We start from the raw sequence: 26,849 nt of genomic DNA on the forward strand, positions 1-26,849 counted from the left end.
TTTGGCCTTATTTTAGATATCTTGGACTCCTGAGGCAGGCCAACAAGCCAAAACACAGCCCGTGTAGGGTCCTTCGTTGTTTTAATAAAGAACTGTTTTAATCTGTTGATTGCACGCCATACTGTGTGTGTTTTGTTTTTTCTCCAGTGTTCTGATATCTTTGCATCATTCTATGGAGTTTTGGACTTCCTGGTTTTTCGCTTCAAAAAAGAATTCATTCAGTCTCTCCGCTATGGCCTTATCCTCCCTGAGTGCCCCTTTTGCTCCTTCAAGATCTATCAGTCCCACGGATTCCCTCACAGGCTTTCTGCTTTTGATGTACCTGTTCCTGTGAGTTTTTGCCTCTGTGGCAAATTTCTCTTTTATCCTTCTTTATCAATGCTTTGCATTTAACTTGCAAGTGCTTACGTTGCTTCTTATTTTCTTCACTTGGGTTTTTTTTTCCATTCTTTGAAGGATATTCATTTGGCTCTAATAACCTTTTTCACTTCATCTTTTAACCATGCTGGCTGTTTCCCAGCAGACCCAACAGCATTACCTCTGGTACTATGCCCTGCATTCCACTAAAGAATAGATATAAAATAACTCCCCCACTTATTGATTCCTGGTCCAGTTTTTTTTTTGTTACATTTGTACCCCGCGCTTTCCCACTCATGGCAGGCTCAGTTGCTCCAAGAAGCAGTCATGGAGGAGTAGCCTAGTGGTTAGAGTACCAGTCTTGATGTCCAGCGATGGCTGGTTCAAATCCCACTGCTTCTCATTGTGATCTTGTGCAAGTCACTTAACTCTCCATTAGTGCAGATGCAAAATTAGATTGTTAGCCCTCAGGGACAGAGAAACAACCAGTGTGTTTGAATGTAACTCACCTTGAGCAACTACTGAAATAGGTGTGGGCAAAATAAATAAATTTATTACATCTAAGAATTTTACCTCCCTAGTAACCTGATGTAACCTTTATCCAGTCAATATTGGGGTAAATGAAATCACCTATTATTATACTGTTGCCTAATTTGCCAGCTTACCTAATTCCTTAAAAATGTCTTCAACTGTGTTCATTTAGTCCTAGCGGATGGTAGTACAGGCCTACTAGTATACTCCTTCCCTTTTTCACATGGAATTTCTATCTATAAGGATTCCAAGCTGCCATCTGTTTCATATAGAATGTTTATTTTATTTGACTCAATTCCCTCTTTTACATATAGCGCAACCCCCCGCCCCTCTCCAATTTGATTCATTCTGTCATTGTGATGTATGAAGATTGAACTAGGCCCTGCAGTGCCTTCCAAATGCAGTGACAGTTAAGTTTCTACCTATGGCAGAAAGTTCAAGTTTAAAAGTATGGAGACAATGGTTTTATACTATGGAAAATAGTTAATAAAGTTTGCTTTCCTAAATTCAAACTGTCTTTATCAATATACCTGCAATTTCTCTTTTATCCCCAATCTTCAAATCACCAAAGCATAGAGCAAAATAATGTTCACTTACCCAGAGAAATGTCTTCGCTCAGAACTTCTTTATGATAAGATATATAAATATAGATATACGAATAAATAATGCCTGTAATCTGTTTGTTCCTTTATTTTTACAACATGTTGTAGTGAGTTCTAAGAGCTCATTGTAAGTAACCATACGGGGGTTTGGTTATATCCCTCAAGGTAATGCTTTTTTAAAAATATTTTTATTCATGACTATTTAGTTTCTTCTGATACATATGGGAAGCATTGGGGTCTTTTCTTATATTTTTTCTTCATTTTTATAAATTTTGTTATTTCTTCTTTTATATATTTTAGTTACCTTATTTGTTTAAATGCTTTTGGTTTTTGTGGTCTACAATTTGTTTTGCCCTTTCTTTTAGGTGCATTTAGGTTTCATCACCAGATTTCACTACTTGTTTAATTGTCCCGATGCAGGCACTGGTATGCTGAAACATGTCAGGCTATTGAAGAGATGATAAGACTGACCACGGTGAATCTCACTACCACGTTTTTAAGAACCTACTGTCTTCTTGTCTGTTTCTTGTTAATACTGAAGTTCAGCTTAGCCAGGGTTCAAACCCAGTTGATGCTACATGTTCCTTTGGAGAAGTCAGCTCACCCTGTTGCCCCAGGTATAAACTCAGACTGTAAGCCTACTAGTTATTGGGAAATACCTACTTGAGCTCCTAATGAAAAGTTTTGGGCTATAAGCTAAATAAATGGATTTATTCCCTAATATCTATGCATGATTGACCACATAATAAAGGCAACTTCTCTACTGACACTAAGCCTCTTTCTTTCCTTTATCATGACCTAATGGGGACTGTGTTTCTGTTCGTCATCCCTCCTGGCACAGGTGCAGGGAAAGAAGGGTGGAAGGGTATGAAGAGGGGGGGAGGGAGCATGACAGAGAGGAACAGATTGGAGGGGGGGGGGGTGAAGGAAGGTCATGATGGATTACAAGACTTTCTGAAGTTTAAAGGGGAGCAATAGTAAGAGGAGGGAAAGGGATTTAGTTCATATCTTATTTAGTAATAGCTGAAGGTGAGTTACATTCAGGGGCAGTGGGTATTTCCCTGTACCCAGAGAGCTTACAATCTTTAGAACTGAACAGTCAGCATGACGGCGAAACATGTGCCATGTCAGATTGAAAAGCCCTCTATAACCGACAGTACTGCTCACAAGCTAAGTACTATTTCACTAAATTAGTGCTGGGCAGACTTATACGGTCTGTGCCAGAGCCGGTGGTTGGGAGGCGGGGCTGGTGATTGGGAGGCGGGGATAGTGCTGGGCAGACTTAAACAGTCTGTGCCCTGAAGAGCATAGGTACAAATCAAAGTAGGGTATACACAAAAAGTAGCACACATGAGTTGTCTTGTTGGGCAGACTGGATGGACCGGGCAGGTCTTTTTCTGCCGTCATCTACTATGTTATGTTACTATAAGTTCAAATGTTTATTAAAGCTAAAGTTAAGTAGCTAATAAATACAAAAAACATTCAGCATTAAATTAGTATGGACCTGTGACGATATTGGGTATAGCTCTAAGCGACATTTGAACCTACGGATCGCTTAGGTCCCATGCTGAGGTCTATAATAACATTTATTAGTTTAAACTATCAATGAAAGCTATATAATACGAGCTTTAAACATTTTTTGCTAGGGGTGACATATGCCCATTGCTTATTATATAAGACTTTAGTTTGTATATTTAATAAATGACATGTAGTACTGATCCATCAGTGTCATGTTCTGGTGCAGGTCACAACTGAACCATACTAGCACTGTCCCAAACCTTCGGATCTCTCTATCTTGGGTGCCAGCAGCTGAGTCAGACTCTATGAATGGAGATGGGGGAGTGGGCTGAAAACTTTTGGGACTCATTTATAAAATTTGTTATGGCACCCAGTAAAGTCAGTGACTGCTGTACCAAGGCACGTTATCACAAATTTTGAAAGATATTTAACCATACTTTCTAGTTAAGATCTCTATGAGAGTAGAGTAAGGCAAGACAACATATATTTTTCTTTTTTTCACAAAAAAAAAAAAAAGTGAAATGACTTCCACCTTCTCTGGCTTTGAGCTAATAGGTTCAACAAAATGTTTAGGACATTATACATTCCACGAACACACCCTTGTCAACTACTCATCTTTGGGCCAGCCCAGCAACACATCTTGCCAAATGTCAGAACTGGATGCTGTTCTGGTTCTGCCACCTGGTACAGCTTGAGGCTAGCTGTGCTCCTTAAGATGCTCACAGTAAAAATGTTCACAAACAAAACATTCACCTTTTTCATTTGTAGTTGTGCCTCTGTGTACCATGTGATCAGGAAATGTCTTTTCTAGAATTCTAGGGAGAAAATTCAATGAAATGCCTACTGGGACTTTCCTGAAGGTAATTTTGTAGGTGGCTGCCTTTATGCATAGGTTTAATCTATTTTATAAAGGGAGTTTTTATAAAATTACCCTCAGAAAGTAGCCACAGACATTTATACCTGCTCTGAGGCTTGCACTTTACACACGGAGGGATTTCAATAAATGATGCTGAAATGTGGGCACCCAAAAAATTCAGCACTATGGGCTAGATTCTATATACGGTGCCTGAAAAGTCTGCGCGGAATAAATTTCCACCTAAGCATATTCTATAAGTGGCGCCTAGATTTAGGCAAAGTATACAGAATACGCTTATTTGCTATCCCAGCGCCTAGAACTACATGCATTTACTTACACCAAGGGAAGCGTGGCTTTTTCCCTTGGTACTCTGATCTCATCCCATGGTTTTCAGTATCATCTTTACGCTGATGACTCCCAGATCTACCTCTCCACACCAGAAATCTCAGCAGGAATCCAGGCCAAAGAAATTTAGATATTTCAGTATCATGAGTCATGCATTCTGAAGAGTATAGTGACATATAAAATATTTCAAAAGCTTCAAGTATTTGATGAGAGGAAGTCAAAGAAGCTCCTGATGGCAATTTTATAAAAGTTATACGTTGCTTTATTCTTTTACCTTTGAGATAAGATGCAACTAGTTTACCAGCTCTATTAGATTCCGTGTAATATATAGCACTTTGCTTAAAAGTGATCATATTGGAGATGCTTGACAGAAGAGAATTATATTGCATTCTGAGAGATCTGAGATTCTGAAGTGTAGACTTAGATGATGATGTGTATAAAGTCATATCAAGCTGGCGTATTTCTTTCTCAAGTTTAACAAGTTTAGCATTATTAATTTTGGGAAGATGAGATACATAACTAATTATTTCACCTCTCAACCAAGACTTGAATGCTTCCCATATTGTTATATATGATGACACAGTCTTTGTTGTTAGCAAAAAATTCAGTAGATTTCTGGGAGATATGTTGTAGAATGTTGAATCTGAGAGCAGAGAGGTATTGAGTCTCCAATTAGAAGATTTTGTTTTATTAGAAGCCAATTAAAATCACAGGAAATTGCTGCGTGATCAGAAATTGATATTTCATGTATTTGTGCAGCTGACTACATAGGAATGAGGTCATTAGTGCCCCAAAAATAGTCAATTCTTGAATAAGTTTGATGAGGAGCAGAAAAAAAAGAGTAATCTCTGGCTGTAGGATAAAGCAGCCTCCACAAATCAGACCACCCATTGGACTGCATAAGGACATTTACCAGCTTATTTTCGAAAGAGAAAGACGCCCATACTTCGACCCAAATTGGGAGATGGGCACCTTTCTCTCATGGGCGCCCAAATCGGTATAATCGAAAGCCAATTTTGGGCGCCTCCAACTACAGTCTGTCGCAGGAACGAACAAAGTTGACGGGGACGTGTTGGAGGTGTGGTGAATGCGGGACTGGGGCATGTTTATCGGCCGAGGAGAGATGGGCGCGCTCGGCCGATAATGGAAAAAAGAAGGGCGGCAGTAGTGAGAATTTGGGCTGCTTGTTTGGACCTTTTTTTCATGAACAAGTCCCCAAAAAGTGCCCCAACTGCCCAGATGACCACCGGAGGGAATTGGGGATGACCTCCCCTGACTCCCCCAGTGGTCACTAACCCCCTCCCACCAAAAAAAAAGAACTTTAAAAACTTTTTTTGCCAGCCTCAAATGTCATACCCAGCTCCATCACAGCAGTACACAGGTCCCTGGAGCAGTTGTTAGTGGGTGCAGTGGACTTCAGGCAAGTGGACCCAGGCCCATCCCCCTACCTGTTACACTTGTGCTGGTAAATGGGAGCCCTCCAAACCGCCCCCAAAACCCACTGCACCCACATATAGGTGCCCCCCTTCACCCATAAGTGCTATGGTAATGGTGTAGAGTTGTGGGGAGTGGGTTTTGGGGGGGGATTTGAGGGGCTCAGCACCCAAGGTAAGGGAGCTATGGACTTGGGAGGTATTTTAATTTTTTTAAAAATGTTTTACAAGTGCCCCCTAGGGTGCCTGGTTGGTGTCCTGGCATGTGAGGGGGACCAGTGCACTACGAATCCTGGCCCCTCCCACGACCAAATGCCTTGGAGTGCTTTGTTTTTGAGCTGAGCGCCTTTGGTTTCCATTATCGCTGAAAACCGATACCGCCCAGCTCAAATCCGCTCAAATGCGATGCATTTGCCTGGCACCAAACATATTATCGAAACAAAAGATGGACGCCCATCTTTTTCGAAAATACGGTCTATCCCGCCCCTTTGCGGATCCGTGGGTTTGGAGAAATCTGGTGCCAAAAGAACTCTAGCTCCAGCATACATTAGAGATTTTGAACGAGTAGCATTAAGTATCAACATAAGCTGATCATGTCAAAGGAATTTAACTATTATAGGACGCGGGTAATTTTTCCTCGGAGTAGGCCACAGCGCAATACGTTGAGCACGTTCTCTGTCTATGATTGTGTCAGCAGACAGATCAGCAATCTTTATGAAGAACGATTTTAAAAACTGAAACATATCCTTACCCTCGATTTGCTCAGGTACTCCAAGTATGCATACATTATTTCTTCTTAATCTATTAGATAAGTCCTCAATGTCACGCTGCATGGATTCAATTTTAGTCAGCTTCCAGTCCATTTCCAGATGAAGTGCATCATGAGCTGACATGCTGTCTTCGAGAAACTCAATTCTGGCATTGAATTGGGTAGGTTGTGTAGAGATTGTGACTAATTCTGATTTTATTTCAGAAGTAGTGCTGAGATTCTGCTGCATTAAGATGCGTAGAGCCTTTATATCGTCTGCAAGAGATTCTGCATTGTCACGTGATAACGGTAACGGTGATTGCAGGGCCTTTTCGGTCGTACAGAGGTCCGTTTTGTTCCATTTAGAGGCTGAGTGAAGAGAGTGTGAGCCTTCGTTCCGATTGGACTTAGAAGACATCTTTCAGATAAGTTGAGAGCAAAGCCCTGCACAATAAAGTGTGATATTTAGCTGCTATATCGCAGTGCTGAAGTGAAAGCTGGCGAGAGAGAAAACTCTAAGCGTCCATACTGGATGAGATCACGCGCTTCCTTGTCCAGTTATTGATTTACCCTTAATAAGCCGACTATGTGCAAAGACAGCTACAGATTAGACCAGGGTTTCTCAACCCAGTCCTTGGGACACAACCTAGCCAGTTAGGTTTTCATGATACCCACAATGAATATGCACGAGATAGATTTGCATACAATGGAGGCAGTGAATGCAAATTGTGGATATCTTGAAAACCAGACAGGCTTGGTGTGTCCCAAGGATTGGATTGCGAACCCCTGGGTTAGACAACCCACAAATTTCCTAGATCACAGCTGCTCTATCACTGATCATTGTGCCAGAACCAGTGCAGAACACACAATAAAAATACATGCTGTCTGTGCTGCAAAGAGCCACTGAATTTAGCATTCAAAAGGAATTTCTTCCTGCCTGTGATATTCTGGTTTCCAGTGCATTGTGCCTTTTTATATGTTTGCTATATAGTTATGACAGATGAATTAGACAGATAACAAACAGAGGCTAGCAATTTGGTTAGAGGAAAATATTAGCCATGAGGGAGAGAAAAGTGACCAATAAAGGATTAAAGTGACCCTGGGTGGAAAAAGATTTAGAATACTTAGGCTCCGGCCAAAATTCTTAGGCACTGAGAAGAATCATAATGTAAAAAATGCTAGCCTGAATTATGCTAGATTTGCTTTGCACTGCTTGACTAACTTTGATTTTCCAGGTGTAATAGGACTCTTTGTGTCTTTTTACTAAGCTGTACTACAAAGTGGCCTGTGGCGCAGGGCTTTCTTTCCCTTGTGTGGAGGCCACTTTTAGCTCAGCGGTAAAATGGCCCCATTTTCTATTTTCCCTATTAATGGCCACATGCTAGTTTTCCCATTAGCACGTAAGCATTTACCAACACCTATTTTCTAGCCTGTAAGGCCTCATACGCTAATCCTGTGCTTACATTCTAAGTTGCATAATTGAAAAGGGGGTGTGGCCATGGGTAGAGAGTGGGTGTTTCTAAAATCTATGCACTTTGTTATAGCATACACCCACTCTGCGCCTAATTTTGGTGTCGGGATTAACGCTTAAGTAAAACATGGTGTAAATGCCACGACTAAACTTGGTCACGTGGAGAGGCGCTTGGTGTATTCTATACACCACGTGGAAATCTAAGCCTATTCTATAAAATATAGGCGTTCTTTGGAGAATACACCTAGGCGTATGTTTTTTCACACAAAATTTTCAGGCACCAAGACTAGACTCTCCCCAGAAAGTGCTGTAATGTTGCCTCTGAAGCATCACCAGCTCCAGCCAACCGGGGGAGCAAAAGACCTGAATTGGAACTGAACCCACGTAATTATGAATTTGGGCAGCTGGTATTTCTCTTTTGCTGCTTCCTTTTTTTCCCCTCCTTTCCTCTTCTGGAACTTTCATTGACATATTTCCCTTTACATATTTTTTTGCTTTACATTTTTGGACAAGCAACAGCCAAGTAGTCTCCACACTTCGGCACTTTACCCCCACTACAGCTGTCCCAAGACACTTTCCTCTCAGTATCTGGACTCTGAGACCCAGAATCTAAAGAATATGAGGATTCCAAGTCAAGGTATCTCAGACACTGAAAGCCCCCTTTCCTGGCTTTTTTGTTTTTTCTCTATTAGCTTACTTAGAGCCATCATGTCCTTGGCCATCTTCCTTGTCTCTTTCTTGTAAGTAGCTACACCTGCACCTATTATAGAAATATGGCTGCCCACCTACGCAACAGTACTTTCAGCATTATCATCACTGAGGTCATCTGAGTTGCTGTGCTCCACCTGGTCAGAATTGGACATGGCATTAGAGGTCCTCCTCCACCTTGAGAATAGCTCCGTGAGCCACCTCCAACCTGATTTTTACCAGTTTAAGTACATGGGACACAGAGACATGCCTGAACTGGGTGATGAGCTGCTGTAGGTCCTCGGGCAGGGTCTATTGCCTATATCAGCCTCTTCTTGGACCTGTGGTGTGGCATTGCTGCTGGTTCACTGTCGAGCGTATTAGCTGACATTGGAGTTACCGAACTGTGCATGGTACTAGGTTTTGACTTCTAGGTCCATTTCCCTTGCCCTTGTATTTGCCCTAGTTGATTGATGCATCTTCTGCTCCAGTTTGGGGATATCTGGTTCCACTTTGGCTTTGGTGGTGATTTTCTGCTGGGTCATACCAGGTCACTGACATGAAACCTTTTTGGACTTGCTTCTTTCTCCACTTTGCAGCTGGTGTGGAAGGTGGCAGCTCTCACTTGCTCTTACTGTTTTTATTATTATTATTATTATCATCATCATCATTTTATTTTAGAAAATGACCACTGTAAACGATGGCTGATGTCCCTGGATATAATTATAATAGTAACAGAGTTTCTTATATACCATTATGGCCAGGAGTTCTAAATGGTTTGCAGCAAAATTATAAAGAAAAAAATCGAATTGTAAAAGAGAATAAAAAAGCAAATTACATCAAAGCCACCATTATATAATCATAAAAAAAGTTTGTAAAAACATAAATAATTAAGATAGATATATCTGAAACTACCAAGATTTCAGTAATGTATGAAACAAAGGAATCCTGTTTAGAAGGACTGGTTCCGTGGAACCTTAGCGGAGATTGGGTGGCGACACCAGTAATTGGGAAAGAAAATGGGAGCTGGGCAGACTTCTACGGTCTATGCCCTGATGGTGACTGAATAGATAGGGATGGGCTGGAGAGTAAATTTTAAGGGGCTTCGACGTTAGCTTCAGAACTTAGTACAAGAACAGTGCTGGGCAGACTTCTATGGTCTGTGCCCTGAGAAAGGCAAGGACAAATCAAACTCGGGTATACATATAAAGTATCTTGTTGGGCAGACTGGATGGACCGTACAGGTCTTTATCTGCCGTCATTTACTATGTTACTATGAGATAATTCTGTTCAACCCTAATTTCTATGGACAAAGAGCTTCACAAAAAAAGTGCATGCTACATGAGAAATGTGAAAGCTGGTACTGTGGCTGATTGATGGGCCACTGAATGCTCCCTTCTCTGATTCCCAGATGAGGCTTCAAAAATATGCAAGTACTGCAAGCTTTCTCCCTTTTGAATGCTGTCGGGGTGATTTGCCTGCAACCAAAGCTATTTGAGCCCTTTGGAAACTGCTACTGACATCCTGACTAGTAACATGGGCAGCTGAGACACCTCGGATTACAAATTCACAACAGTACAGTAAATACAATAATTACACGTACACAGTATTTCATATGGCATAACACGGCCGCAGCTTTATTTGGATACAAAACATCTCAACCATGGGTATACCCAAGCCTATCCAGCCTCAGGCTCATTGTCCAACCCAGTCCGCTGTCATAGCAAGACTGACCAATCGTCACCTGAGCTCCCCGCCGTCGAGCAAGGGAGCTCAACCGTAAGCGCAGCTGCCCCAGCTGCCTAGCTTACACCATCAGGCTTGGGTACCCCGCCAAGCTGCGACAGAATGTATAAAACAAAGTAAACATAAGGATAGCTCGTGGAGGGAGGGGTGGGTGCACCTGGAGCCCGGACGCAAAAAGAGGCCGTCCGAGCTCCAACTCGGGGTTTTTAAACCCCCGCTCTCTCTCCTCCCATGCCAGCGGGGTGCCTCCATTTGCGGCGGGAACGCGCCCACTCCGCTTCCTGGCACCCCGCTGGCATGAACGCGCAGGCCCCTCGGTGCACGGCGCCAGGTTAGCTACGGCTCCGTGCACCTCTGGGGCACTGCGCCTATCTTAACTAGTGCCAGGAAGATGCTGAATCAGAAGGCCAGCTCTGCCCCAGTGGTTAGCTACACTCATACTGCTGATGTGGTCTGTCTTCACAAAGAAGCTAATAGAGAAGAGGTGGAAAATTACAGATTGGTAAGCCTTACTTTGGTGGTAGGAAAGGTAATGGATAGTCCATTTTTTTTTTTAAAGGTTTTTAACAATCCAACAGCTTTATTATAAGCAAATCATGGGAGACTGGGCATCCAAATGGCAGATGACGTTTAATGTGAGCAAGTGCAAAGTGATGCATGTGGGAAAGAGGAATCTGAACTATAGCTATGTGATGCAAGGTTCCACATTAGGAGTCACCGACCAGGAAAGGGATCTAGGCGTCATCGTTGATGATACTTTGAAACCCTCTGCTCAGTGTGCAGCGGCGGCTAAGAAAGCAAATAGAATGCTAGGTATTATTAGGAAAGGAAGAAAGGAAGTATTGATGCCCCTGTACAAGTCGTTGGTGAGGCCCCACCTGGAGTACTGTGTTCAGTTTTGGAGCCCGTACCTTGCTAAGGATGTAAAAAAAATGGAAGCGGTGCAAAGAAAAGCTACAAGAATGGTATGGGATTTGCATTCCAAGACGTATGAGGAGAGACTTGCGGACCTGAACATGTATACCCTGGAGGAAAGGAGAAACGAGTGATATGATACAGACATTCAAATATCTGAAAGGTATTAATCCGCAAACAAACCTTTTCTGGAGATGGGAGGGCGGTAGAACGAGAGGACATGAAATGAGATTGAAGGGGGGCAGACTCAAGAAAAATGTCAGGAAGTATTTTTTCACAGAGAGAGTGGTAGATGCTTGGAATGCCCTCCCGTGGGAGGTGGCGGAGAAGAAAACGGTAACGGAATTCAAACATGCATGGGATAAACATAAAGGAATCCTGTGCAGAAGGAATGGATCCTCAGAAGCTTAGCCGAAATTGGGTGGTGGAGCCGGTGGGGGGAAGAGGGGTTGGTGGTGGGGAGGCGAAGATAGTGGTGGGCAGACTTATACGGTCTGTGCCAGATCCGGTGGTGGGAGGCGGGACTGGTGGTTGGGAGGCGGGGAATAGTGCTGGGCAGACTTATATGGTCTGTGCCAGAGCCGGTGGTGGGAGGCGGGGCTGGTGGTTGGGAGGAGGGGATAGTGCTGGCCAGACTTATACGGTCTGTGCCCTGAAAAAGACAGGTACAAATCAAGGTAAGGTATACACGAGTTTATCTTGTTGAGCAGACTGGATGGACCGTGCGGGTCTTTTTCTGCCGTCATCTACTATGTTACTATGTTACAAATGAGGACTTTATAATGCCTTTGTATCACTCCATGGTGTGACCGCACCTCAAATACTGTGTTCAATTCTGGTCACTGCATTTCAAAAAAGATATAGTGGAATTAGAAAAGGTACAGAGAAGGGTGACAAAAATGATAAAGGGGATGGGACAACTTCCCTATGAGGAAAGGCTAAAGCAGCTACGACTCTTCAGTGTGGAGAAAAGACAACTGAGGGGAGATATGATAGAGGTCTATAAAATAATGAGTTGAGTGGAACGCGTAGATGTGAATCGATTGTTTACTCTTTCCAAAAGTACTAGGACTAGGGGGCACGCAACAAAGCTAGAAATTAGTAAATTGAAAACAAATTAGAGAAAATATTTCTTCACTCAATGTGTAATTAAACTCTGGAATTCGTTGCCAGAGAATGTAGTAAAAGTGGTTAGCTTAGCGAGGTTTAAAAAAGGTTTGGCTGGCTTCCTAAAGGAAAAGTCCATAGACCATTATTAAAATGGACTTGGGGAAAATCCACTGCTTATTTCTAGAATAAGTAGCATAAAATGTATTGTATTTTTTTGGGATCTTGCCAGGTACTTGTGACCTGGATTTGCCACTGTTGGAAAAAGGATGCTGGGCTTGATGGACCTTCGGTCTGTCCCAGTATGGCAATGCTTATGCACTTATATGGACATGTACTTATGTGATCTAATGTTGTATAGACTACACGGGCAAAATGATGCATGCTATATTAAATATGTGACGCTGAGCAACTTTCAAAGAGCCCGTTTTAGCTGGTAAAATTCTATTTTATCTGCTGAAATGGCTCTGAATATGATGAATTTGTTTGGTAAACTTCAACACCTGCGCCCATCAAAGTTACTGGAAGCCTGATGTAAAGGACACTGGCGTTCTCATAGTGATGTTTCAGTACAATCAATCTTGATGGCACCAACATGAATTTTCTTCCCTGAAGTAACCCTTGCTTTGCATTTTTAGAAATTGGGCAGATCCATGAAAATTGTGCTGTTCCTCTTACATCAGCCTGAGTATATTACTATAACAGATGCAATCCCACTATTTCTGTAGTGCCCCTCTGCAAACCAATATTGCATCTTACATCATTTATCAATTTCATCAAGTGTTACAGAAATAAACTGTAAAAAGTTAGAAGAGTCAGAAAGCGTCCTCAAATTATTTAACACTATGCTGGCAAAAGCTTCCCATATAATCATCCTACACTTGGAAGGCCCGTTCCATTCTCAATTTCACGGAATGGTGGTCTTATTTGTGTGCTATTAAGAAACATGAAACAGCAAACACCATACATTTTCATAGAATCTTACACATCCAGAGAGTGTAGTCCCCTTTGGACAATTGCACACTGTAACTCGCTATCACCTTATTAAATACACAGCGATACAGTTTGTTGGTTAAATTTTTATGTTACCTCTTACTGTAACTTATTATTTTAAGGACTGCATGTACAATATCTTGTGTTGCAAAGAGGTGGGAAAATGTGGGATACAAATGCAATCAAACATATAAACGGCAAGTGACCGACTCACCTGCAAATGCGCAGTACAGACTTCCCTCTCTGTCCCGCCCTCGCGAACATCGCGCGAACCAACCTCCACCCTCCTCCCCCATCCCCGCTCCCGCCCCCCTCTGTATCGGGCCCCCTGCACTGACCTGACAGAGCCTCTCACCTCCATGTGGAAGCGCTGCAGGAGGGTAGCTGGACATGGGGGGAGGGCAGGGGGGAGAGGGCATGGTTGCTGGACATGGGGTGAGAGCAGGGCAGAGAGGAGGGTTGCTGGACGAGGGGGGAGGGGGAGGCCAAGGAAAAGAGGAGGGTTGCTGGATATGGGGGGGGGGGGCGGAGGATCGGTGGACGGGGTGAGGCCAGGGGAGAGAGGAGGGCTGCAATACTCGCCCGTTTTTATGGGCTTAACGGCTAGTCTTCAAGTCTTTGCTTAAAGCCCACCTCTTCAATGCTGCGTTCGGCACCTAACCCTTACCGTTCAGTGAATCCAGACTGCCCCAATTTGACTGCCCCTATCAGACCGACCGTTCACTTGTCTATTAGATTGTAAGCTCTTGGAGCAGGGACTGTCTCTCTTTGTTAAATTGTACAGCGCTGCGTAACCCTAGTAGTGCTCTAGAAATGTTAAGTAGTAGTAGTAAATAAATAAAATGAAAGATGTCATGCTATTGAAAAGTGAATTAAAAAAAAAATATATATATATATATGAGTCAGAGTCAGTCCCTGACCCTGATGCCCACTCTGTCACATGGAACCTAACAGCAAACCTTTGACAGAACAGTGACACTGCAAGCCACTTTTCATTTCTTCCCAATACAGGGGGTTTTCACAATGTCACAAGTGTGGCACCAGCAGCTCGTTCCCCCAGCTACCCTCGCCCATTACCTGACTCTGCTGGAGGGGTAAAGAGATGAAGAAGCAGGAGCAGCAGCACCAGAGCCTCGGCCACAGTCGCTCCTTGCCCCACAGGCGTGGGGGTGAGCATCGCTCAGAAATCACATGTGTAATATGCTCTCTCCTCTCACCCGAGCAGCCTGTGTGTGAGAGAGTGACTGACTGTTTCACTAGGAGCCAAAGTTGCTGTTTACAATTGTTGGCAGTTGTTTCCTGGCTCCTCCCTTGTCCCTGGTTTACCGCAGTCCTAGCTTTGACCCAGGTGTCTTGACATATAGCACCTCCTCCTACCCGGGCTTGAAAGCTAAAGAGCGCTTAGAGATGAGGATCGGTTTCGATGAAGTAACTGCACCCAGCCATTTTCACTTGTGTTTACTAAACTACAGGTCACAGACTAGCAACTCTGCAGATGAAAACAGCTGGCAAGGAATGTTGTTCTTTTTATAGGGATTAGATTGCTTGCTACTGGCTCACACAAGACAGGGTGGCTGTAATAATATGTAGATACCACTTCACAGGGCCCCTGTTGAAGGTTATGTAAGAGAAAAATCAGCCATTTAGCTAGATGGAAGATTGGGGAAGGAGGCTTGCTGATGCCCAGTTAAATGTCTCTAATGTGGTAAAAAGCGCACAAATCTCCCCCTTGTTGCTACAGTAACTTCTTGGGTGTTTGCTACAGGGGTAACTTCTAGCTTCCATATTCCCCAGTAATCCTTAATATCTATGGTCATTTTCTGTTAAACACAGAGGAGGCAGAATTTTATCCTGTTTTCTTATAGTGATTTTTGTTTGGATTTCAGATAGTAGATTCTCTTCCTGTGTCCCTATAGCTATTTTTAGGTAGAGAGAAGGAGCTTTAGGAGAGGGGGGGGGGGGGTTCTTTTGTTTGTTTTTTAATTTGGATCTATAGAACTTTAAATTTCAGGAAGAAGTTGTCCTGCGTGCTCACTCAGAGCTGCCAAGTTACCCAGTTCCAGACTGGAGATTTTTGGGCAGTCCTGATTTTAAACTTATATTCCAAAGTAGTGTGGGATTTGTACTGCCTGATCTTACCCACTGAAATCAGAGACCTTAGTCCCATAGTGGAGTTAGGGAAAGAGGATGCATTGGATCACAGTATGGAGCCACTGAAATCTAGCAGTATGAGTGGCTGCAGAGATCTCCAGCGCCTCCACTTTAAGCAGTATAATTTTACCTCATATCTGACGCAGTGGCGTAGCCAAGGGTGAGCATGGGTGAGCCCAGGCCCACCCAGTACCAGCATAACTATAATGTGGCTGGCAGGGATCCCCAAGCCCCACCAGCTGATAACTCCCAACAACTGTCCCTCCTGCATACCTTGTAAATAGCAGGTCTTCGTCTGCAGTGAGCATCACCAGCATCACTTTGCTTATCTAGTGCAAACATTGGTACAATATCATCTGGATTATTGTAATTTGAGGAGTGGAGGAGTAGCCTAGTGGTTAGAGCACCTCTTGAAAGCCAGAGGTGGCCAGTTCAAATCCCACTGCTGCTCCTTGTGACCTTGGGCAAGTCACTTAACCTTTCAATGCCTCAGGTACAAGCTTAGATTATGAGCCCTCCTTGGATAGAGAAACATCCAGCGTACCTGAATGCAACTCACCTTGAGCTACTACTGAAAAAGGTGTGAGCAAAATCTAAATAAAATAATTCCTTGAATATAGGACTTAATGCCTACTTATCCAGAAAATTACAACTAATTCAGAACACAGCCATTAGGTTGATATTTCAAACTAGTAAGTATGATAGTGTTGCTGGACATTTACAAGAACTGCACTGGCTTCCTCTGAAGAATCATATTATTTTTAGAATTCTTTGTGTCATGTTTTTGGTTTTGCAGGGGTGCAGCTCCTGAACCATTGATCCATTTATTTTCTGACTCTTTTTGTTGTGACTTGCTCAGATTGCAAGATCGACTATTGTTAAGATGTCCCTTTACTAAAAATACCTGTTATAAGCAATTTCTTAAATCCATGTTTCCATTTCAGGCAATTTATATTTGGAACAATCTTCCCAGTTTAAGACTGGCTCCAAATTATTTGATTTTTCAGAAGCGATTGAAAACATTTATTTGACCTACATGAGTAATTAGCTGGTATATATCATGCTGCCGTAACTCATTTTCCCCTGTTATTGTTTGGCTTAACAAACGTTTAGAAAAGTAAAGAATTTGCAGCGTGAAATGCTGCTGTCCGCTCTATGTTTTGTGACCAGAAAAACCACTGTGCAAAATTATACTTTGCAGTTTAATGTATGCTAGATCTGAATAAACTTTACCAGCTGATAATGAGGAGAACATTCTAAGTGCTGTGGAAATAAACCTTATAGTTTTAGTTAAAGAAAATAACTGTTTTTTTTTCCTCTTAATAGCTTTATCCTGAGAAGCTGGCAGGTAATAACTAAAGAGGAAGTGAAACCAGAACAGACCCTGAACTGAACCATAGCTATCTGTTACACTGAGTTCTTGTTTCAGTTGACATTTTCATCCCATACCTCCAATTATTTTCTCAGTTTCAGAACACGAAGAGGTCAGTATTTAGTGGCACAGCTGCTGTACAGCTTTAGAGGTATAAGTTATACATCTAAATTTCTATGTACTTCCAACAGCAGAAAAATATATGTGCTACTGTGAAAACATACATAGAACTTTAAATGGATACTTATACATTTAGGACCAGATTCTATATATGGCTCCAAAAAAAGTGGTGCCGATAAAATCCATGCTTAACTCTAGTCTATAAACCTGGCCTAAAATTAGGTACGGTTTATAGAATACGCTTAGTGGCTGTCCCACGACTAAAATTTGGGTGCAGCCATTTACACCAACTAAAACCTGGTGTAAATGCCCACATCTTATTAGGCACGGATCGAGCATAGAAACATGACGGCAGATAAAGGCCATATGACCCATCCAGTCTGCCCATTCTCTGTAACCCCTAATTCTTCCTGTTCCTATGCGATCCCACATGCTTATCCCATGCCTTTTTACATTTTGGAACACCTTGACTCCACCACCTCCACCGGGAGGCCATTCCACACCTCCACCACCCTTTCTGTGAAATAATACTTCCTTAGGTTACTCCTAAGCAGCCTATTCCCTCTTAACTTTGTCATATGCCCCCTCATTCCAGAGCTCTCCTTCAGTTGAAAAAGGTTCTCTTCCTGTACATAAATGCCCTTGAGATATTTAAACGTTTCTATCATGTCTCCTCTCTCCCTTCTCTCTTCCAGCATATACATATTGAGGTTCATAAGCCTGTCCCTATAATTTTTGCATTCAAGACCGCTTACTAACTTCTTAGCCGCCCTCTGGACCGACTCCATCCAGTTTATATCTTTCCGTAGGTGCGAGCATGTTCTGTAACGGTATGCATAAGTTCCAGGAATGCCCATGACCCGCCCATGCCTCTCCCATGGCCACACTCCTCATGATCTGCACATTAGAATTTATGGGCACCGCTTTACAGAATACTCTTAGAAAGTTGCGCGCGTAAATTCTAATTAGTGCTGATAATTCTTTGTTAGTGGACAATTATGAGTGCCGATTAGCTAGTTAAACAATTAAAGTTGTGTGCGCAAATCAGCTATGAGTGCAGATTTGCACATGCAACTTTAGTCGCTGTTCATAGACTCTGGGGGTTACTGGTTAATTTTCAAAGCAGTTTAATCAGGCAGGAGAGTCTCCTGCCCAGTTAAATCACTTGTTCCTGCCTAACCACTGAATATCAGCACTAAAAGCCGTGCACTGTCCAGTTAGTGTTGGGGCGGTCTGAGGGTGGTGCATATAGGGTTACCATATTTTGTCCCCCAAAAAGGAGGACACATGCCCCGCCCCAACATACCCACCCCACCCCCTCTCACACCCACCTCATGCCCTTCCACACCCTTGCTCCGCCCCTGTCACATTTTCCTCTCCCCCCTGTCACACACCCCATCACCCCTCTCCCCTTACCTTACTACTGCCCTGGTGGTCTAGTGACCTCTTCGGGGCAGGAAAGAGCCCCCTGTTTCCTGCCCAGAGTGCTGCCCTGCATGCATCCTTCCTGTTGGTGATCTCGGAGCCGATTCAAAATGGCCGCCGAGAGTTGAAGTCTCGCAAGGTCACTTCAACTCTCGGCGGCCATTTTGAATCGGCACCGCGATCACCAACAGGAAGGATGCATGCAGGGCAGCGCTCCGGGCAGGAAAGAGGGGGCTCTTTCCTGCCCCGAAGGTGGTAAGGGGAGGGGAGGCTAGCAATCTGCCCTTTTGTCTGTATTTCTGGTCAAACAGGCAGGCTGACGGGCGGGCTGTCTGACGGTCCCAAAGAACTTGCCTCGCCACCTGCGTCCGCTTTTTCAAGCCGAGACACAAGGTGCACGCCTTGGAATTAAGCTCCGGACCGAGGCACTGGAGACACCAAGCGTGAGGATCGGTCTGCGAGATCTGCCTGCCGCACCGACCACACTCTTTGAATCCGCTTGGGACCTTCGAGGACATTGACGGAAAAATCGCTTCGGCGAACTCAAAACCGTTGATGGTGGCGGTAAATGTACAACACCACAAACAAAAGCAAATAAAAAGAAAACACTCGACGATAAGGGAGCTTTTTTTTTTTTTACGAAAAAAGGGGGCGCGCGAACGCGCATAGAAGTAAAAGAAACAGCGGACTAGGCCGCGAAACGGTTTTCTGGGGCTCACACAGAGAGGGACGAAACTTCGTCTCTCTCCAGCGCAGAAAAATAGAAAACTGAGTGGGAGCAGTCGCGCACAGGCGGGAAGACGGCCGCGCATGCGCGGTGGACGTGCCCCGCATGCAGGACCTCCCGCGAGATTTTTCTTCCGGTTCGAGGGGCTGCCGTGGATGTCAACCCAGTCGTGAGAACAAGCAGCCTGCTTGTCCTCAGAGAACAACAGGATCACTCCCTCTGTACAACAAGCCCCCTTTCCATAGGATACGATCTTTACAAGTCTCACTGATTGGTTGACCAGCCCTCTGCCTCAGGGCTTCCAGGTCAGGGTCAGAGCATTATGCTTCCTAAAAAGCATGTCAGTCCTATATCAGTATCCATATCTGTAACGGTCTCTGCTGCTGACTCTGACAAAACAGGGTCAACAGTCTGATCAATAGGTGTGTCAGGCTGTTCCATACTCATGGCCCCAGTCACCTCTGGAACTGGTGCTGTTGGAAGCACTGGAGCGCCTCCTCCTGTCGCTTGGTCAACTGGTTCCTCTTGGACTGGCTCAGGATCTGAAACTGGAGAGGTGATCTCTGTTGCTTCTGCTTGTTGGGCCACCCTGACATGACTATGGGTTACCATAGAGGAAATACTGACTCCACTATCAAGGGTAGTTTTCATTGGACCCATGTCGGTCCCACACAGCATTGGTACTGGCATGTTTTTCATTATTCCTACTTCTCTGTATCCAGGCTTGGTACCCCAATTCAGGAATACTTGAGCAATGGGTACAGTCTCTCTGGATCCATTGGGTAGCACTACCTCTGCATTTTGCCTTGGTAGAATAGCATCTTCCAGCACCAGCTCTGGTCGTACCAAAGTCATGCTAGAGCCAGTGTCTACAAGCCTAGGCATCTGGGTCTGATTCACAGTTATTGGGGTGCTGTAGTGTTGTGGAAACCCATCTGTTTCCTTGCTTGATGGCTGACCAGTAACTTTCTCTGCTGCGGCAACTGTGTGGGCCTCCTTCGTGGGACCTGAGCCACCCACGAAAGCCGCCAGCCTTGGTGCAGAGAACTGTTTTCTATTATTGAGACAGTGGTTTGCAAAAATGTACTACTACTTGTCATTTCTATAGCCCTACTAGACATAGGATGTGCACATTATATGCAGGTACTTTGTCCCTGGTGGACTCACAACCTAAAGTGTTTTCTGTATCTGGGGCAATGGAGGGATAAGTGACTTGCCTAGGGTCACATAGAGCTGCAGTGGGAATCGAACCCTGTTCCCCAGGAACGCAGCCCACTGCACTAACCATTAGGGTATTCCTCTAGTCTATCAGACCTTCTGGCTCCTGAAGGACTGCTGGTCCAGAATACTCCAGCATGCATGGTGGTAAATGGAAAGAAAATGGATTAGTAACACCTATTTTTGAAGGAATTACATTGGCTGCCCATCTTCTAGAATTGATTTTAAAACATTATGTCTGTTTTTGAAGACTCTTTAAAAAAAAAGCTACCAGAATATCTTTCTGATGTGCTGGATAAGCAAGAAAATCAGCGTTATTTCTTGCATTCTTCTCAGTGCTGTTTGCTACAGCTTCCTTCACTTCAATTTGTTACGTTGTCCTGTACAAGGAAAAGAGCTCTCAGTTATGTAGGACCTTCATTATGGAATACATTACAATCTAACATTAGTAGTATGAGTAGCTAGTTTGGTTTATGCAAGCTGTTAAACTTGGATTTTCGAAACTTGCTTCTGGTAGGTTATGGTACCCATTGCTGTGGGTATCCAGAGAACCTGACTGGCTTGATGTATTTATAGAACCCTGCTCTAGAGGGTAGGATGAGCTGAAGATGGTGAAATTACATATCTGCCGCACCACTTTGCTCTGTTATAACAAGAAACAGTTCCATGATGATTCACAGCAGGGGTTCAGTATATAATACACGTTTTCTCTGGAGATTAAAATTCAGTCTGGTAAGCAAGTCTTATTGCATTTGCTGAATGTTTGCTCAGATTCACATTATGAACATTGCTTGCCACATTAAGGGAGCACTGGTTTTGTCCACAATAGTTTATAGGAATTTTACAATGGTATTAACAAGCAAATAGAATTTTTGGCTGCAAGAAGGGCAACAGATGGGTAAACAGAGCGAGCTGGCATGGTATGTAAAAAGAATTTATTAAGGATTCAGTTGGCCCAGCAAATACTAGTTAAGACATAACTACAGCATGCAGCAAAAATAGAGATGTCCAAGAAGAGAAAGCTCTCTAAACTTCTCCAAGCTTTTACTAAGCTGTGTAAAAACTGGCCTTAGTGTATGCTTATTTATTTGGATTTTATTCACCCCTTTTTCAGTAGTAACTCAAGGTGAGTTACATGCAGGTACACTGGCTATTTCTCTGTCCCAGGAGGGCTCACAATCTAAGTTTGTACCTGAGGCAATGGAGGGTTAAGTGACTTACTACAACTACTACTACTACAAATCATTTCTATAGCGCTACAAGTCGTACGCAGCGCTTCACAACTGAACATGAAGAAAAGACAGTCCCTGCTCAAAAGAGCTTACAATCTAAATCAGGACAGACAGGGCAAATAAGGTATAAGGGAAGGACAGACAGATAGGACACATGGGGAAAAGGGACTATTGAAGAAAGGAAGACAAGATAAAGGTTACAAGCAGGGGACGGGTTAGGAATTGAAAGCAGCATCAAACAGGTAGGCCTTTAGCCTGGGTTTGAAGGTGGCCAAGATCACAAGGAGCAGCAGTGGGATTTGAACCAGCCATCTCTGGAGTGCAAGACCAGTGCTCTAACCACTAGGCCACTCCTCGGTGTTATTCCCACATGCTAAGACCACATTTTACCGCGTGGGTAAAATGGTTGACATTTCTATTTCTAGCATTAATGACCACGTGCTAATTTTCCCATCAGCGCATGGCTCTTACCTACACCCATTTTTTAGGCAGTAAGGATTCACGTGCTAATCAGTTAGCATGCAGTGATGTAATTGTGCTAACCGATTAATGCAGTAGATGACTATTCTCCAGCCCCAACCTGCAAGTCACGCTAATCCGTGCATTAAATGGGGGCAGGAACTGGGTGGTTAAGGGTAGAGAACAAATGGATTGCACTTTGATTTAGTGCATTTATTTATATGTATTTGGCATTTGATACACTGCTGTTTGAGGAACATCGTAGTAGTTTACAGAACTGAGTTCAACTGGAGCACACAAACAGAAACTCTAAGAAGACAACAAATCAGAACCAGAAAATGAGGGAGGGGATGCATAGCACAATAGAGCCTAGTTGATTAGACAAAATAACATCCAGAGCTCATTAGGAGCAGGGAACAGAGTATCTGAATGGACAAAGGTGGGAGTGAAACAAAGGCAAGTCTTTTTTTCCCCAATATTTTTATTGAGAAATTTTTAATAAACATCAATAAAGCATTTTGCTTAGCTGTGCATACAACATCATAGCCTTCAACCCTCCCTTCCTCCCTCTAATCCCCCCCCTCCCAGATTACTCGGTGTAAGAAGCACATGGTCATTGATAGTCCAAGTCCAGTATTCATTTAAATGGGATCCAACCGACATAGGCAATGCTTATAGCCTCGGGACCATCAGACGTGGGGCATCCAAGTTAATCCCCGATCGGGATAACAAAGGCAAGTCTTGAGAGCTGCTGGTTCCACAGTAAAGGTGCAACAAGACAGATTTCTGTATTACTCTTGAGATGTGAGGACCAAATGGGTGGGAACTCTATGATGACACTGAGGAGAGAGGCCCTAATGGGGATAGGAATCAAGTTTAAGATGGGCTGGAAAGGACAGAAGAATTGATGACCGGACATCCAAAGAGCTTCTGACTTCTGAGGGTTAAAAGAAAGCTTATTGTATCTAAGAAGTAATCTGAGAATGGTAGCCCAACATCTGATTTTGAAAAGTGGGATCCCAAGTATCACGCACTATCCATAACTGAATGTCATCAGCATAGAAATAGGGGGAAATACTTAAGTCCGGAATGAGAGCAGCAAAAAGAGCAAGGAAAACATTGAATAGGGTGGGCATAAAAATTGAGCCCCGAGGCACACTATACCCGAGGGAGGGTTACCTGAGAGAGTTATTGAACATGACTCTTACTGAGCACTGTGAGAAGTATGGCAGGAACCAATTACAGGTGACACCCTTAACACCAGTCTCCTGGATATGGGATAAGAATAGGGAATGATTAACTGTGTCACAAGCTGAACTTAAGTCTAACTGGATAAGCATAAGGTCTTTTCCAGCATCAAGATGACAGATCATATTGGTCAGCATTGCCACTAGCACAGTTTCTATACTATCAGGCTCATTTTCTCACAGGGTCGCCCAAATTGGTATAATCGAAAGCCGATTTTGGACGCCCCCAACTGCTTTCCGTTGCAAGGATGACCAAAGTTCACAGGGGTGTGTCAGAGGCATAGCGAGGGCGGGACTTGGGTGTACCTAACACATGGACGTCCTTGACCCATAATGGAAAAAAAAGGGCGTCCCTGACAAGCACTTGGATGACTTTACTTGGTCCATTTTTTCTTAGGATCAAGGCACAAAAAGGTACCCGAACTGACCAGATGACCACCGGAGAGAATCGGGGATGACCTCCGCTTACTCCCCCAGTGGTCACTAACCCCCTCCCATCCTCAAACAAATCTTTAAAAATATTTTGTGCCAGCCTCTATGCCAGCCTCAAATGTCATACTCAGGTCCATCACAGCAGTATGCAGGTCCCTGGAGCAGTTTTAGTGGGTGTAGTGCACTTCAGGCAGGTGGACCCAGGCCCACCCCCCCCCCACCTGTTACACTTGTGGTGGTAAATGTGAGCCCTCCAAAACCCACCACAAACCCACTGTACCCACATCTAGGTGCCCCCCTTCACCCATAAGGGCTATGGTAGTAGTGTACAGTTGTGGGTAGTGGGTTTTGGGGGGCTCAGCACACAAGGTAAGGGAGCTATGTATCTGGGAGCAAGTTATGAAGTCCACTGCAGTGCCCCCTAGGGTGCCCGGTTGGTGTCCTGGCATGTCAGGGGGACCAGTGCACTATGAATGGTGGCTCCTCCCACGACCAAAGGGCTTGCATTTGGTCGTTTCTGAGATGGGCGTCCTTGGTTTCCATTGCTTTTGACTCGTAAACACTTGTAACCACTCGCCTCCACTTACCCTCCTCTCCTCCTTCCTGTACACATTAATTGATTTGATTACTTTATTTTTTGTCTATTAGATTGTAAGCTCTTTGAGCAGGGACTGTCTTTCTTCTATGTTTGTGCAGCGCTGCGTACGCCTTGTAGCGCTATAGAAATGCTAAATAGTAGTAGTAGTAGTAGTAGTTATCGCTGAAAATCAGAAACAACCAAGTCTAGGGATGAAAATCTCTAAGGACGACCTAAATGTCAAGATTTGGGCGTCCCCGATCGTATTATCGAAACGAAAGATGGGCGTCCATCTTGTTTTGATAATACGGGTTTCCTCGCCCCTCCATCGGGACATTTTGCGAGGACGTCATCAGCAAAACCTGGGCGTCCCTTTCAATTATGCCCCTCCACGTCACTCTGGACTGTTTAAGATGAAAGGCATTAACATTCCAAAACCAAATGACTTCTTGGTATACTGATTCCATGAGAGTTTTAAGAAATGGCAGATTAGAGATGGTGCAGAAGTTAGCCAGCATGGAGTTATCTAGGATTTTTTTGGTAATGCATGGATATATGAAAGAATGTTTCCAAAGTCTTGGGAACTTCTTGATTGAGGCTAGAGTTAATAAGGTCAAGAAAAAAATCAGTGAAAGTTGGATTGGATTTATGAACTTGATATACGGCTTAGTACAATTGTGTTAAAGTCGTGTACAATAAAGCATTTCACAATACAGAAATATCATCATACAGCAACAATAAAATGAAATACAACATTTAAATTCAGCAACAGGTACCATAACCTACCAGAAGCAAATTTCGAAAATCCAAGTTTAACAGCTTGCATAAACCAAAGAAGCTAGTCATACTACTAACGTTAGATTGTAAGGTATTCCATAATGAATGTCCTATATAACTGAGAGCTCCTTTCCTTGTACAGGACAATGTAACAAATGGAAGTGAATGAAGCTGTAGCAAACAGCACTGAGAAGAATGCAAGAAACAAATGCTGATTTTCTTGTTTAACCAGCACATCAGAAAGATATTCTGGTAGATTTTTTTAAAAAGAGCCGTAAAAACAGACATTATATTTTAAAATCAATTCTAGCAAAGATGGGCAGCCAATGTAATTCCTTCAAAATAGATGTTACTAATCCATTTTCGTTCCATTTACCACCATGCATGCTGGAGTATTCTGGACCAGCAGTCCTTTAGGCACCAGAAGGCCCGATAGACTAGAGGAATACCCTAATGGTTAGTGCAGTGGGCTGAGTTCCTAGGGAACAGGGTTCGATTCCCACTACAGCTGTACGTGACCCTGGGCAAGTCACTTAATCCTCCATTGCCCCAGATACAGAAAACACTTTAGATTGTGAGCCCAGCAGGGACAAAGTACCTGCATATAATGTGCATAGCCTATGTCTAGTAGCGCTATAGGAATGACAAGTAATAGTACATTTTTGCAAACCACTGTCTCAATAATAGAAAACAGTTATTTATTTATGGTTCATTTCTACCCCACATTTTCCCACAAATGCAGGCACAATGTGACTTCCATGAATTACAAAAGTTAAAAGACACAACACATAAAGTGTACAGTAGAAAAGGATAATACGCTAGCAGCAATTAGGAAGGCTAAACAGTTCTCTGGGAAAGGTCTTGTGAATGTAGCTACTAACATAAGAAGCCTTAGCTTGACAGATTGTACTTAACCTGTGAAGAGAGACAGATTGAGTGATTAGTTTGTGTCTTTACCTTTTGCCATGCTCGTTCTTCTGACCTTTGTAATCGACACACTAGAGCCTTAAGTTCTGGAGTGTACCAGGGGTGGTGTCTGCAAATATGAATAAGCACATTGAAGGCAGAAGCTAGAGTGTCTAGGATGGAGGTTAAATTTGAGGAGAAAGGAGAAAAAATGGCAGTGTGGAGAGACATTGAGTGGAAAATTTCTCCTTAAAACAAATGGAAAGTTCTTTTCTATCTTCAATGGGTTAAAGAGGAGGTGGGCCTCTGGAGAAAATAGCATTTGAAAGAGATGCTAGTTCACAGCTTGTGAAGAGGAGGCATTAAGTATAGCCTTGATACTGGCAGGCAGTTACTATGGCCATATTGTTAAAATAAAATTACCCCCTCCCCCCGACAGCATCTCCAAGACCCCCCTACCCCCTTAAGCAGGACATGTCTCTGGGTAAGTGAACATTATTTTCCTCTGCACTTTGGTGGTTAAAGATTGGGGTTTCAAAGAGGAATTGTAGGTTATCAAAAACAGAATAAAAAAAAAGAAGCAAACTTTATCAACTAGTCTCCATACACTTTTCTTCATAGTTTTAAATGTTGAACTTTCTTCCACAGCACTAACAGATAGCCTCTAGAAGGCACAGTGGGGCCTAGTTCAGTCTTGGGAAAACAAAAACAAGCATTATTAATTAGTTGCCATAGTGCAGGGGCGTAGCCACGGGTGGGCCTGGATGGGCCCAGGCCCACCCACTTTTGCTACAGGCCCGCCCTGCCCGCGACAGCCCCCTCCACTGACCTGAAGCGCGTAATCCCTCCAATCCAGCACCGGCGATCATAGCCAGCCTTCTACCACGTCCAGCAGGA

General features: G+C 43.5%; 1 protein-coding gene across 1 annotated transcript in view; it reads right to left on the minus strand.

Annotated features, from left to right (window-relative positions):
- IL20RA (interleukin 20 receptor subunit alpha) overlaps nucleotides 1-14,436 on the minus strand; it is a 53,777-nt gene extending 39,341 nt beyond the window's left edge. Inside the window, exon 1 of the mRNA XM_030198518.1 lies at nucleotides 14,387-14,436. The gene's annotated coding sequence lies outside the window, so the exon portion shown is untranslated. The remainder of the gene's footprint in view (nucleotides 1-14,386) is intronic.
- Between the last annotated feature and the right edge of the window lie 12,413 nt (nucleotides 14,437-26,849).

The sequence above is a fragment of the Microcaecilia unicolor genome, chromosome 3, assembly GCF_901765095.1.
Source record: "Microcaecilia unicolor chromosome 3, aMicUni1.1, whole genome shotgun sequence".
Lineage (NCBI taxonomy): Eukaryota > Metazoa > Chordata > Amphibia > Gymnophiona > Siphonopidae > Microcaecilia > Microcaecilia unicolor.